The 15,632-nt window shown below is 47.0% G+C and overlaps 1 protein-coding gene and 1 long non-coding RNA gene across 2 annotated transcripts in view; one reads left to right on the top strand and one right to left on the bottom strand.

Moving 5' to 3' along the window:
• ZMYM4 (zinc finger MYM-type containing 4) overlaps positions 1–15,632 on the bottom strand; it is a 142,370-nt gene that overhangs the window by 3,558 nt on the left and 123,180 nt on the right.
• Positions 7,874–8,766, top strand: LOC142138653 (uncharacterized). Its single transcript, XR_012688075.1, has 2 exons — positions 7,874–8,069; positions 8,280–8,766. It is a non-coding gene; the product is annotated as an uncharacterized LOC142138653 (long non-coding RNA).

Below are 15,632 nucleotides of genomic sequence, written 5' to 3'. Positions count from 1 at the left end.
TTTTGCATTCCTCACCACTCGAGGAAGGGTCCACCACAATTCATAGGAGTCTAATCAGCGAAGGAAGGGGTGTTTGCAGTTCAGACATGCTTGCAGACCTACAACTTTTTTCGAAGGTCTGTAATGGACTTAATTGTGGACCTAACTCAGGAGAGAAGCACCCAAGATACTCCTCACACCATGATAGGCAGCAAAAGTGGTCCAAAGGCTGTGATAGGTACTGGGTCCAATTTGTGTCAGGCTTCCTGGCAATCTGATACATTCGTACCCAGTGTCAAGACTTTCCTACTGCTCTCTAAAGTAAGAGTCTCGCTGGTCAACTGCTACAATAACTTGTGAGTATAGTAGAAGAATATGAGCTCCTTAAGAAAGTGCAATTATGGAGGATCATGAGACAATCCTTGTTAGCCTGGTGCCAATGGGCCTCCCTCTGAAGGCTGAATTGAGGAGTAGTGGATATCTAAGATGCTATGTAGGCTGCAGCACAGACACAGTCTGTAACAGGTATAGGACACTATAAACTGCAGTCACACTGAATGCATAGGAGCTGCTCTCGGTTGGTCACTCACGTGTTTAAGACCAAATTGGTCCTGTACTCTTCCACTGGGAATTTTGCAAGGGACATAATTCTCTGTGCTCTTGCTCCTGCAGACTCCGCTTCCACGCAGCAGCAGCTAACTTTGAAAAATGTTAATTGGGCCTTTCACTGGCCCCAGATTTAGTGCAAACCTGAGCTGCTGCGCACAGTGGCTGCCATTCAGCCCTCCCTGCCAAAAATGCTGAGGTGATGACTGGAAGGCCATATAATATTGAGGGGGTGTAGAGCATGTCCACACCCATCCTCACCATAGGCGGTCAATGGTCTCCTAACCCACAGCTAAAGCTGGGTACACACTACACTGTTTTCAGCAGATTATCGGGCCAATCAAACGATATATGACTGATTGGCCAGATATCTGAGTGTGTATACTTACCCGATGATCCAAAGTCGTCCCAAACTGCCGATAATCGCTTCATCTGGTTGGTCGTACTGTTTGATTTTTGTCGTTCCAATCACTGTCTGCCCAGAGAGAGAGATAGCAGCATGTCACTGTTTCTGTGCAGCCTTTCCACCGCATATCTATCCTAACAAGTATGCAGCCTGTCACTGTGTCCATCACATGCCGTTCTGTTCAGCTCCCTCAAAGGTAACTTTAGGTAACTTAGGCCAGCAATGAATTGGTTAACCGAGCTCCAGGAGGTAGTGAGAACTGTCAGGAATGACTAAATAGGGCAGCAGCGTATTCAGAGCAGGAGATCTGAGCACAAACGAAGTGTATAGCGCATTAGGAGAAGTTACTGCAGCGCATAAATTATACTCTTGACACAGTCTGGTGATAAGTCACAGGTGCCAGCATGATTATCAGTATCAGCGGTTAAAACAAATATTAAAACAAATATAAGTACGGAGCTGGTGTCTGACCTGCAGTCAACCTTTGCTGAAACACTTATCTTATGTAGCAGTGTGGAAATTAACATCTTGGCTTCTGAATCTTACAAAGTTCTTTGAGCATTTACCCACTGACACCCAGGGCAGCTGTCACTTGTAGCTGATGGTTATGACAGAAGAAGAGCAGAGATCTGAAGGTAATTGGGTATAGTGTATACACCTGAATCGGCAGGCTGATTGGGACTTTAGTCGTTTATACAATCGTTAGAGACAACAAATTGGTCTAAAGTTTTTGTAGTGTGTACCCAGGTTAAGGCTGAAGATAAATGTGTTAGAAAAAACCCCATAGCAGTACAATGAATAAATAAAAGGTAGAAAGTGTGCCTTTCTACTATGCAGGGCACTAGAAAAAGATTGAAGGAAGCAGCAGGTGAGGAAGCAGAGTTATAGGGAGCAGTCAATCCTTGCTTTTTCTAGACTCCAACCTCTTAGGGTTTAAACATAACCCACTATCTGTGCCTACCGTGGAAGGGGAAAATATGTTATGAAATAACAGTAAGTCTTAGAAAGGTGTCCATAAATGAAAGATGTTTACCTAATATTCAACAAAAAGTCTACCTTTCAGAAATAATTTAGCTCTAAATTGGATTAACATATTATCTAAAATTTAGCAAAATCCATAAATGTAAATGGAATTTGGCAAAGTTGCTGAACATTACCTATGTTAATTGGTCTATGCATTGTAAGTTTGCGAGCAGGGGCCTCTTACCTCTCAGTCACACCTAGAATTGTTTTATTACGGTGTTTGTTCCCACTTGTAACAAGCTATGGAATATACTGATGCTATATAAACAGACGTTGATTATGATTATTAAGGTAAAACATGTGAGTGAAAATAGGTTTCACTGGATGTAAACAATCCCTTTAGACATGTACCACACTTTAAATTGAAGGGTGAGGCCATGAAGTGATTATTATACAATAGATGCATGTACCCCTGCTAAAATCCACTCGTGGTAAATGGATAAATCAATCATCTCCTGTAAATGTACTGTTCCATTTGTTATGATGAAAAGAGGATTTATGTACTTACATTAAATCCATTTCTCTGATTCCGTCTGGGGGACACTGCTTACCATGGGTTGTGGAGGGAGCTTGGGTAGTTGGCACCTAACTAGTTAACTTTTAGTACTGCCGACAGACCCCTCCCCTCTACAATCCCCCTGCCTCTTCCTCTTCCTGTCAGTTAATTAAAAAGCCCCAAGGAGAAAAGGCCAATCAACCAAAAGCACACAGAAGAAAAGCAGAAGGGAGGGATCGCAGTGTTCCCCAGACGGAATTAGAGAAACTGATTTAACACAAGTACATAAATCCTCTTTTCTCTTTCATCCAGTCTGGGGGACACTGCTTACCATGGGGACGTTCTGAAGCAGCCCCCTAAGGGTGGGACTACTCTGAAAATCCCCATTATGAGCGAAATTTGCATCCACAGATGCAAATACATTAAACTGGTAAAATTTTGTAAAGGTGTGGACAGAGGACCAGGTGGCTGTCCTGCAGAGCTGGTCTGCAGAAGCCCCATTTCTCGCTGCCCACGACGCCACTACCGATCTGGTGGAATGGGCCGTAAGTCTCTCTGGCACCGGACGGTTAGCCTTTATGTAAGCTTGCTGAATGGTTGCCGTAATCCATCTTGTAATGGACTGTTTTGAGGCTGGCCAACCTCTCTTACTAGCATCATAAAGAACAAACAGAGAATCAGTACGTCTAATCTGAGAAGTTCTCTTGACATAAATGCGGAGAGCCCTAACCACATCTAACTTTTCCATAGACTGTTGATCCGAATGGAAAGTAGATGAGAAGACTGGTACTACAATTTCCTGGTTCAGATGGAAAGCCGAAACTACTTTTGGAACGAAGGAAGGGAGGGTTCTTAACACCGCACTGTCCTTGTGGAAAACCAGATATGGTTCCCGACAAGACAGAGCTCCTAATTCCGAAACCCTACGTGCAGGTGCAATAGCCAAAAGGAAGAGGACCTTCCAGGTCAACCACTTCAAATCTGCTTCAAGTAATGGCTCAAAAGGAGGCCCCTTAAGCATATCCTGTACCAGGTTGAGATCCCATGGTGCTGTGGGCGGAACATAGGGAGGCTGAATATGCAAGACTCCCTGGAGGAAAGTCCTAATATCTGGTAAATCCGCTAATTTCAGGTGAAAAAATACTGACAGAGGCGAAACCTGAACTTTTTAAAGAACCTAACCGAAGCCCTGCTTCCAATCCATCCTGAAGGAAAACCAACAAGCGAGGGAGGCGAAAAGAGGACGAGTGACATGTCTTATTTTCGCACCATCTGATGTAGGCTCTCCAAATACGGTGATAGATGCGAGCTGAAACTGGCTTTCTGGCTCGCATCATAGTATTCACTACGCTGGAGGAAAAACCTCTAGCCCTCCAGAGGCTGGCTTCAACAGCCATGCCATTAAACTGAGCTGAGGTAAATTCTGGTGATGGACGGGACCTTGCAGACGGAAGACGAAAACCTTTTCCTTCCGCCATAGAGATTATGTCCGCGTACCAGACTCGGCGCGGCCATGAGAGAGCTATTAGAATTACTGGCAGACCGCCCTGCCTTACTAGTCTGAGTACGTGAGGAAGCATGGGAATCGGAGGAAACAGGTATCCCAACCTGAACACCCATGACATTGTCATAACGTCCACTGCCACCGCTAAGGGGTCTCTTGCCCTTGCGCAAAACCTGGGAACCTTTCTGTTGTGTCTGGAGGCCATGAGATCAATGTCCGGAAGACCCCACCTCTGAACCAGAGACTGGAAAACTTCCGGATGGAGTGACCACTCCCCCGGCATCATCTGGTGTCGACTTAGGTAGTCGGCCTCCCAATTCTTTATTCCTGTAATAAAAACTGCTGATATTGCTGGAACAAATTGTTCTGCCCAAACCAAAATTTGAGCTGCAATATTCATTGCCGCTGCACTCCTGGTTCCTCCTTGCCTGTTGACATATGCCACGGCCGTGGCATTGTCGAACTGAACTGACAGGGTGGCCTTGAAGGAGGGCCTGGACCCCCCGGAGGGCCAAAAGAATAGCCTTCAACTCCAGCACGTTTATTGATAGGGCCGATTCCTGAACCGAAGAATGTCCCTGGAGCCGGAGGTGCAGAATTACCGCCCCCCAACCTTTCAGGCTGGCATCCGTCGTGGCTATGATCCATGGCCATGGAGCGAAGGACCTGCCCACTGTCATGTGATCCTGAATCAGCCACCACTGAAGCGATTTTCTCGCCCTTGGGGATAGAGAGATCCTCTGGAGATCCAAACGTAGGTGGGATCCTGACCATTTCGTCAATAGATCCCACTGAAAACAACGAGAATGGGCTCGACCGAAGGGGATGGTCTCGAAGGAGGCCACCATCTTTCCCAGCAGCCACATGCACAAGTGCATTGAGGGGTTGGGAGAAGAAAAGACCTGAGTTGTTATACTCTGAATTAAACTGATCTTCTCGACAGGTAGGAACACCCTTTGCTGGCTGGTATCCATAATAAGCCCTAGGAAAACCATGCGTTGAGACGGAACCATTTGGGATTTCTTTAAATTTATTAGCCATCCATGGCCCTTGAGAACCGCCAAGGTGAGGGATAAGTGATGACGTAAGCAATTCTCTGTGGAGGATTTGATGAGCAGGTCGTCCAAATAAGGCACAACCTGAACTCCCTGAAGGTGAAGACATGCTGCCATAACTGACATGATCTTCGTGAAAACCCTCGGTGCTGTTGAGAGGCCGAAGAGGAGAGCCCGAAACGGATAGTGGAAGGATCCCACCGAGAATCTTAAGAGAGACTGATGGTGGATCCAAATGGGAATGTGGAGGTATGCGTCTTTTATGTCTATAGACGCCATAAACTGATCCTTGTCTAAGCCGTTTATCACCGACCTTAGGGATTCCATCCGAAATTCGTCCTCCCTTAAGTGCACATTGAGACCCTTTAAGTTTAGGATGGGACGAAAGGAGCCGTCCGGCTTCTCGACCAGAAACAGGTTTGAATAAAACCCCTGTCCTTTCTGGTAATCTGGGACCCTGCAGATAACTCTTTGAGAAAGAAGAGAGGCGACACAATCCTGTATTGCCTGCCTTCTTGATGGATCTCGGGTTAGCGGAGTTAGGAAGAAACGATGTGGGACCGGGCCCAGCAGGTCTATCCTGTACTCCTCTGATATACAGACATCCCCCCACTGGTGCCGCCTCCGGAACAGAGTGGTCGTCAGGACGCAGGCTTCTCCTGGGTCTTGGAGGCCTGGCGCCAAGCTGCAAACGAGGATCTCCCCCTGGCAGAGGAGCCTCAAGAATTTGGCTGTCTGCCTCTAAAGGACTGTCCTCTAGGTAAGGAGGTCCTCCGAAAGGGCTGACGAAAGGAGCTGACCTGAGGATTTCGGATCCCGCTAGGGAATACCGGCAAGGAAGTGCTTTTGCCCCCTGTTGCCTGTGAGATCAGGGTATCCAATTCCGGGCCGAACAAACCTGCTGCTGAAAAAGGAATGGTTTCTACTGACTTTTTTGATTCTGCATCTCCTTCCCAGTATTTCAGCCATAACGTTCTTCTTGCTGAAATATATGCAGCCTGAATAGAAGAGGATACAGACGCTGAGTTCTGGGCCGCCTCATAAAGGTACCCCGATGCCTCCTTCAAATGCAAAGCCAGGGGAAGTAAATCAGAGTCCTGCAAGGCCTCTGCCAGCTGGTCTGCTCATGCTTCCATGGCTCTAGCCACCCAAGCTGAAGCAAATGTGGGCCTAAAGGAAGAACCCGCAGCCGCAAATATAGATTTTAGCTGGGATTCCACTCTGCGGTCATTGACATCCTGCAGAGATGCAGAACCTGGAGCTGGAAGTAAAGTGTGCTTGGCCAATCGGGCTATTGAAATATCCACTTTTGGAATACTCTCCCAGCGAACCACATCTTCCTCCTGCAATGGATACAGAGAAGAGAACCTTTTGGGAACAGAGAACCTCTTATCAGGCTGTTTCCAGGCTCCTTCTACAATATCCTTAAGCTCTACGGAAGGGGGAAAACGGATAGCCTTTCTTTTGGCCTTCTTAAATAGACTTCTGTCTCTAGGAGTAGTATCCTCCGGTTCTGGGAGGTCCAACGCTTGTCTCACTGCTAAAACTAAATCATTAATAAATTGGCTTTTAGAGCTTTCTTCCTGTTCCAAAGGTTGAACCTGGTCAGGATCAGAATTAATTTCCCCCTCTTCCTCTGAAAACTCCTCAGAGTCTGAAAGGACCATAAGGGTATTATCAGATCTAGGCCTCCTTCTTTTAGCAGGCGGAATGTTTGGGGATTCAAGTAATACCGACTTCATACTGCCGCCCCGGCAACATCCCGGGTTTTTCAAGCCGGGTTTTTGCCGGGGCTCGGAGCGTCCCAGCTCAGAAACACCATTCATACTGCACCTCGGACCCGGGAATTTCCCGGGTTGATCCCATTCATTCTGCACAAGTCTGTGCCCTGGCAATTTGTGGGAGTCATCACCAGAGCACTTTTCATTGCCTGAAAAAAGGTGATGTCATTGAAAGGTGACTGGTTTTTTGACGCATAAAGATGATGCAAAAGTGGGTGGTGATTGTTAACCACATTACTTTTCATCATGGCCGACGACTCACTTTTGTGTAGCCCAGAGTTCATGTTTACTAGTGTGTTTTTGCTGTTTTATGCAGCAAATGAGAGTTTGCTGCAGCTGCTGACACTGTGCACTCTTGCACAGTCCCAGTTCAGGAGGAGGAAGGCGAAGTTTATGGCACAACAGAAGAAAACTCGGTGTCTGTATATGCGCAGGAGGAGAGCTTTTCTCAGAGCCAGCATTGACTCAATTTTGAGATTCAGTAACCGAACCATGCGTGCCAGAGAGCGTAGCCACGGAGAAACTTTCTGGTCTACTGTGGAAGCGTTTGAGGAACAGCAGTGGATGCAACACTTCAGAATGTCACGTGGGACATTTAACTATGTGCTGGACCTTATTACCCCAGCACTTTCCAGGAAGGCCACTAACTTTGGGAAACCTATTCCACCATGTAGGCGCCTTTCTATTGTGTTGTGGTGGTAATGCTATCCCTGGAGAATACCGGACAATCTCCTGCTTGTTTGGAGTGGGGATATCCACGGTGTGCACTCTAGTGCATGAAGTCACCACGGCATTGCTGGAAGCCCTGTATCATCGCTTCATCTCCTTACCGCAAGGTCAGCGCCTGGATGATACAATTGCAGGATTCCTGAAGCGTGGGTTTCCACAGTGTGCTGGAGCCATAGACGGGACACACATCCCCATCATTGCCCCCACAGACAACCATGCGGATTACTACAACCGCAAAGGCTGGCATTCCATCATTCTGCAGGCTGTGGTTGACCACAATTTTGGTAAGCATTTTTTATGTTTTTTTTTATGTGACTGTGCCATGTGTAATGCGTATTGTAAAACATTGCTATATGTATTTTTTTATGTCAGTTTCACAGATGTTTTCATCGGCTGGCCTGGACGTTCCCATGACGCCAGAGTTCTAGCAAATTCAGACCTTTACCAAATTGCTGAGGAAAGACAAGATGGCTGGCTGTTCCCTAGAGAGGTAAATATAGGTGTAATGTTGTATGATGTTTTTGTAATTGAAGCTTATATACTATTGTTTGCTATCAATATTGTATGTATTTACTGGCCTTTTTTATATATCGATGTACCACTTGCAAAATGCATTTTCACCATATAGTACCAAGTGTACTGCGTTATGTGACCAATATTTTTAACATGGTGACGTGAAACTGCATGTTTTTATTTACAGAAATCTACGTTTGTTGATGGTGTGGAGATACCGGTACACATCATTGGGGATGCTGCTTACCCTTTGAGGCGCTGGCTGATGAAGGGGTTCACTCAGCAACATCACCTGTCTCAGGAACAGATCCGGTTTACACATACCCTCAGCTCAGCTCGGATGGTGGTGGAAAATGCTTTTGGGCGCTTGAAAGGACGTTGGCGCTGTCTATTGAAGCGCATTGACATTGACACCAAGCTTGTGCCCCACATGGTTGCCGCTTGCTGTATTTTACATAACATTTGCGAAATACAAAAAGAGCAATTTCTACCTGAGTGGAATGTGCAGGAATCTGAAATGCCAGTGCTGTCAGTGGACTCCAGTACTTTTGAAGGAGAGCGCACCAATACCTCTGCTGAACTTATTAGGACCACCCTTACTGCCAATTTGACCTCACTTGTTCGAATGTACCACACAAATGTAAAAGTAAAAAAAAAAAAAAGTTTATTTCACATATTGTATTTTGTTTTGTACATATTTCCTCATATGTCTCTTCACAAAAATATAAAATGACAATACAAAAGTGCTTACTTGCATGTAGAAAAATAAATAAATATAAACACAAGTAGTAAACAGAAGACACAAATGTGCCCAAACAGTAAGTGCAAAAGAGGATTTATGTACTTACGTTAAATCCGTTTCTCTGATTCCGTCTGGGGGACACTGCTTACCATGGGTTGTGGAGGGAGCTTGGGGGAGTTGGCACCTAACTAGTTAAGTTTTAGTACTGCCGACAGACCCCTCCCCTCTACAATCCCCCTGGACTCTTCAGTTTATTAAAAAGCCCTAGGAGTAAGGCCAGTCAAACAAGAGCACACAGAAGAACAGAAGAAGGGAGGGATCGCAGTGTCCCCCAGACGGAATCAGAGAAACTGATGTAACGTAAGTACATAAATCCTCTTTTCTCTTTCATCCAGTCTGGGGGACACTGCTTACCATGGGGACGTTCTAAAGCAGCCCCTTAAGGGTGGGACTACTCTGAAAATCCCGCTCGCAAAGCATTACGAGCGAAATCTGCATCCTTAGATGCAAATACATTAAATTGGTAAAATTTTGTAAACGTGTGGACAGAGGACCAGGTGGCTGCTCTGCAAAGCTGGTCCACAGAAGCCCCATTTCTCGCTGCCAACGACGCCCCTACCGATCTGGTGGAATGGGCCGCAAGTCTCTCTGGCACAGGACGGTTAGCCTTTATGTAAGCATGTCTAATCGTTGCCGTAATCCATCTAGCAATGGACTGTTTTGAGGCTGGCCAGCCTCTCTTATTAGCATCATAGAGGACAAACAAAGAATCTGTACGTCTAATTTGTGAAGTTCTTTTTACATAGATGCGCAGAGCCCTAACCACATCCAACTTTTCCATAGTCTGGAGATCAGATTGGGAAGAGGATGAAAAGGCCGGGACTACAATGTCTTGGTTAAGGTGAAAAGCCGAAACTACCTTCGGAACGAAGGAAGGAAGGGTTCTTAGGACCGCTCTGTCCTCGTGGAAAACCAAATATGGTTCCCGACAGGACAAGGCTCCTAATTCCGAAACTCTTCGAGCAGAAGCGATAGCTAAAAGAGGACCTTCCAGGTCAACCACTTTAATTCTGACACACGCAAGGGCTCAAAAGGAGGCCCTTTAAGCAATTCCAGTACCAGATTGAGATCCCATGGTGCTGTCGGCGGAACATAGGGAGGCTGAATATGCAGTACTCCCTGGAGAAAAGTCCTGATATCCGGTAAGTCGGCTAATTTCTTATGGAAAAAAAACGAAAGTGCCGATACCTGGACCTTTAGGGAACCTAACCTGAGACCTGCCTCCAGGCCATCCTGAAGGAACGCTAACAAGCGAGTGAGGTGAAAGGAGGATGAGTGGCAAGTCCTACTTTCGCACCATCTAATATAAGCTCTCCAAATCCTGTGATAGATGCGAGCTGAAACTGGTTTTCTGGCTCGCATGAGGGTGTTCACCACATCTGGAGAGAAACCTCTAGCTCTCCAGAGGCTGGCTTCAACAGCCATGCCGTTAAACTGAGCTGAGGTAAATTCTGGTGTACGAATGGACCCTGAAGGAGAAGGTCGTCTCGAGATGGAAGACGGAACCCTGGTCCTTCTGCCATGGAGATTATTTCCGCGTACCAGACTCGGCGCGGCCATGAGGGAGCTACTAGAATTACTGGTAGACCCCCCTGCCTGACCTGTCTGAGGATGCGAGGAAGCATGGAGATAGGAGGAAATAGGTACCCCATCCTGAACTCCCATGGCATGGTCATGACGTCTATTGCCACGGCTAAGGGGTCTCTTGACCTTGCGCAAAACCTGGGAACCTTCCTGTTGTGTCTGGAGGCCATGAGATTTATGTCCGGAAGGCCCCACCTCTGAACCAGGGACTGAAACACTTCCGGATGCAGAGACCACTCCCCTGGCATCATCTGGTTGCGACTGAGATAGTCTGCTTCCCAGTTGCGTATTCCTGGAATGAATACAGCCGATATTGCCGGAACATGAAGTTCTGCCCAAGACAAAATCTGGGCTGTAATTTTCATTGCTGCTGCACTCCTGGTTCCTCCCTGTCTGTTGACATATGCTACAGCCGTGGCATTGCCGGATTGAATTCTGACAGGGTGGCCCTGGAGGAGGGATTGTCCTCCTTTGAGGGCTAGGAGAATAGCCTTCAGTTCCAACACATTTATGGATAGGGATGATTCCTGAACCGACCAAAGGCCTTGAAGCCGGAGGTGAAGGATTACCGTCCCCAAAACCTTTCAGGCTGGCGTCTGTCGTTGCTTTGACCCACGCCCCCGGAGAGAAGGATCTGCCCACTGTTAAGTGATCCTGAATCAGCCACCACTGGAGGGATTCCCTGGACCTCGGGGATAGAGAGATCTTCTGTAGGTCCAGACGTAGGTGGGATCCTGACCACTTTGTTAACAGATCCCACTGAAAACAGCGAGAGCGGGCTCGAGCAAAGAGAATGGTATCGAATGGAGGCCACCATCTTTCCCAGCAACCGCATGCACAAATGGATTGAGGGTCTGGGAGAGGACAAGACCTGGGAGGTTATACTCTGAATTGAGGTGGCCTTTTCGACAGGCAGGAACACCTTTTGTTGGCTGGTGTCCATGATGAGGCCCAAGAAAACCATGAGCTGACACGGGACCATCTGAGATTTCTTCAAGTTGATGAGCCATCCGTGGCTCCTGAGAATCGCCAAGGCAAGGGATAAGTGATAACGCAAACAACTCTCTGAGGAGGACTTGAAGAGCAGGTCGTCCAGATAAGGCACTACCTGAATGCCCAGAAGGTGCAGACGAGCTGCCATAACAGACATGACTTTTGTGAAAACCCTCGGTGCTGTGGAGAGGCCGAAGGGGAGGGCCCGGAACTGATAATGGGAGGGTCCTACAGTGAATCTGAGGAGGGACTGATGGCCCTTCCAAATGGGAATGTGGAGGTATGCATCTTTTATGTCTATGGAAGCCATAAATTGATCCTTCTCCAATCCGTTTATGACCGACCTCAGAGATTCCATCCGAAATCTGTCTACCTTTAGGTGTACATTGAGTGACTTTAGGTTTAAAATGGGTCGGAAGGAGCCGTCTGGCTTCTTCACAAGGAACAGGTTTGAATAAAAACCCTGTGTCTTTTGGAATTCTGAAACCCTGCAGATAACCTTCTGAGAGAGAAGAGAAGCGACACAATCCTGTATTGCTTGTCTTCTGGATGGATCTCGGGGTAGGGGGGTTACGAAGAACCGATGGGGTCTGGGACCCAGCAGGTCTATCCTGTATCCCCCTGATATAATGCCTCGAATCCAGGGGTCCTGGGAGGACTCTGTCCACTGTTGAAGAAAAAGAGACAGACGACCTGCCACTGGGGTTTCCCCCCGGGGAACCAAGTGGTCGTCAGGACGCAGGCTTCTCCTGAGTCCTGGAGGCCTGGCGCCTGGCCGAAAAAGAGCATCTTCCTTTAGAGGAGGAGCCTCGGGCATTTGGCTGTTTACCCCTAAACGACTGTCCTCTGGACAAGGAGGATCCTCGAAAGGGCTGACGGAAGGAGCTGAACCGGGGTTTTTTGCTTCTACCTGGGAAAACCGGCACGGAAGTACTCTTGCCCCCCGTAGCCTGGGATATTAAGGTATCTAATTCCGGTCTAAACAAACCTGCTGCTGAAAAAGGAATGATTTCAACAGATTTTTTTGATTCTGCATCTCCTTCCCAGGATTTCAGCCATAGAGTTCTTCTAGCTGAAACGGATGCAGCCTGTATAGAGGAGGAGACAGCCGCTGAATTTTGAGCCGCCTCATAAATGTACCCCGATGCCTCTTTTAAGTGTAAGGTCAAGGGGAGTAATTCAGAACCCTGTAAGGCCTCTGCCAGCTGGTCTGCCCATACTTCCATGGCTCTAGCCACCCAAGCTGAAGCGAATGTGGGTCGAAAGGACGAACCTGCAGCCGCAAAGATAGACTTCAGTTGGGATTCAACCTTCCGGTCATTGGCATCCGGAAGGGACGCTGAACCAGGAGCTGGAAGTAAGGTGTGTTTTGCTAAACGTGCAATAGGCACATCTACTTTTGGGATACTTTCCCAACGAATTACCTCCTCCTCCTGTAAGGGGTACAAGGAGGAGAATCTTTTGGGAACTGAGAACCTCTTCTCAGGTTGTTTCCATGCTGCTTCAGCAATATCTACGAGTTCCCTAGAAGGGGGAAAACGGCAAGCCTTTCTTTTGGCTTTCTTGAACAGAATTCTGTCTCTAGGTGTAGGATCCTCCGGTTCTGGGAGGTCTAACGCTTGTCTAACTGCAAAAACCAAATCATTAACAAATTGGTTTCTAGAACTATCCTCCTGTTCCGAAGACTGGACTTGGTCAGAATCGGAATACACTGCCCCCTTATCCTCAGAATCTGAAAGGACCATGATAGGTTTATTCGATCTAGGTCTCTTCCTTTTAGCGTACGGGATGTTTGGGGACTCAAGCAACAAGTTAAGCTTATTTAAACCTTTAAGGAAAGCTGTGGACCATGTCGCTTCTGTGGAGATAGTGTTTTGGTCAGAAAAAGAAGAGGAAGGTCCTGGTAAGGACGCTCCAATAGACCCTGTGGTAACAGGGAGGCCCAGCTGAGTGCTATTACTAGAAGCCACCGAAGTAGCCATATTAGATAGCAATTGGTTAGATTGTAATACCATCTGAGCTAAGGAGGAAACCGACTGTGTCTGGGAGGCCACCCAGGCCGGCTCCTCCGTCAGAGGGGCTGTGGGCTGAGTCCGCACAGTGGAAGCCCCTGCATCACAGGCAGAACAGAGGGCCAATTTAGGGTCCCCCTGCCCACACGGTAATTTAACTTGACATTTTGAGCAAGTAAAATATTTTGCAATAGGGCCCTTTCCCTTATCTGTCATTTTTTTATAAAGGAAGGCACACCAAACACACAGATTAAAGGGTTAATCTAGCTGTGTAACAGAGAGAATAGAGAGAGATATGTATGCAGAAAACAAATTGTATAACAAGAAACAACTAATCTGTATAATAAAAGTTGTACTTGCAATAATTAAACACCAATTGTTTTGTAGGCAAGCAGGAGACTATAATGTAAACCTTACAGCCTACTTTTTTTTTCACAGAAAATAAACAATGTGTGTGTTTAAAGGCAATACTTAGCCCAGGGCCATAAAGGAGAGAAGTCCACGGCAGTCTGTCCAGTGTCTGCTCCCTCAGCTCTGATCTCTCTTCCCGGGCTTCCTTTGGCGCCAGAAGACTGGGATATACCATCTCTCTGTGGAAGGAACTCTATGTATTAGCTCCCCCCCCTTCAATAGCTCCAATCGTTGAAAAAAGAAAAAAATGGAGCGTGACAGGTAGTGGAGACCCCTTTACAGAGGTCTCCGCAGCGACATACCCGACGCCCTCCTCCTATGCATGAGGGGGGAACAGTGGTATAGCCCCCTTCCTCCTCTTCTCCGTAGCGCTGCTGGCCCAAAATCCAAGATGGCCGCCACTACTTGCAGATCCGATAACCGGCACTCTATGCCTGTCATGGCAGCGCCGGTTATCGGGGAGGCTGGAGGAGTGCAGCGGTCCATGAGACCGCTTGTCACGCCTCAGTTTAGGCACCCTTTCAGAAAGTTTCCCTGTCAGTGAGAGCCTCTGGCTCCCATCTGACAGGAGAATGCCTGCGCTGCTGGCTGTGAGTGTGTTCTCTCTCATAGAACACACTCCAGCACTGTCACCAGTAAGAAGGATAATAAAAAGTAAAATAAAGAAATAAAATTTTTTAAGATTACACTAGCTATAAAAAACGCTGCCCAACTCCAGGGCACCTGAAAAAAAACTGAAGAGTCCATGGGGATTGTAGAGGGGAGGGGTCTGTCGGCAGTACTAAAACTTAACTAGTTAGGTGCCAACTCCCCCAAGCTCCCTCCACAACCCATGGTAAGCAGTGTCCCCCAGACTGGATGAAAGAGAAATTTGCTTTTCACGTAATATGTGAAGCTAACGGCGTGTTTCCAGATCACACGTAACATACATGATAACAATTAGATGTTAAACATTTGTCCATAAAACTCCATCCAGTGTGTCATAATTGCTGTTAATACACACTTTTTCAGTGAAATAAAAGCAATTTTCTCCAACAAACCCCGATTCTGCTTCAGCTTCATCTGCACTCCACCATCCACCATTTCTCCTAAACTCCTTCTCGAATCTTCCACGGGCTCCCACCGTTGACATCATCCTCCAGAGACAGGCAGACAGCCAATCAGCTTGTTTTCTGTGCAACCCGGGTTGAAAAACCCGGGTTGCATCATTCATAGTGCAGGCAACCCGGGTCCGACCCGGGAATTACCCCTCGATAAATCCCGGGTTGAAGACCCGGGTTTTTAGACCCGGGATTTTTGACTTGTACCATTCATACTGACAGGGAGGTCACCCAGGCCGGTTCCTCCGTCAGTGGGGCTGAAATATGCTGGGCTTGTGCAGGGGGGATCCCTGCCTCGCAGACAGAGCAGAGCCCCAACGGGTCCTTCTGCCCACAGGGTAATTTTACATTACATTTAGAACATGTAAAATATTTTGCAATAGGGCCCTTTCCCTTATCTGACATTTCTTAATAAAGGAAGGCACACCAAACACACAGACTTAAATTGTTAAATTTAGCTGAGTAGAGAGAGAGATATAAATGTGTGGAGAGAAAAGTGTAAACTACAAGTAATCAACTAATCTAGATATAAAAGTTGTACTTGTAAAATTTTAAACACGAAATAATACTTAAGCAAGTAGGAGAACTAATATAACTCCTACTAGCCCACTTGTACACAGCAATACAGAATATGTGTT

The sequence above is a fragment of the Mixophyes fleayi genome, chromosome 2 (genome assembly GCF_038048845.1).
Source record: "Mixophyes fleayi isolate aMixFle1 chromosome 2, aMixFle1.hap1, whole genome shotgun sequence".
NCBI lineage: Eukaryota > Metazoa > Chordata > Amphibia > Anura > Limnodynastidae > Mixophyes > Mixophyes fleayi.
The sequence above is the reverse complement of the archived record's forward strand: the minus strand, read 5'-3'. Positions and strand labels throughout refer to the sequence as shown.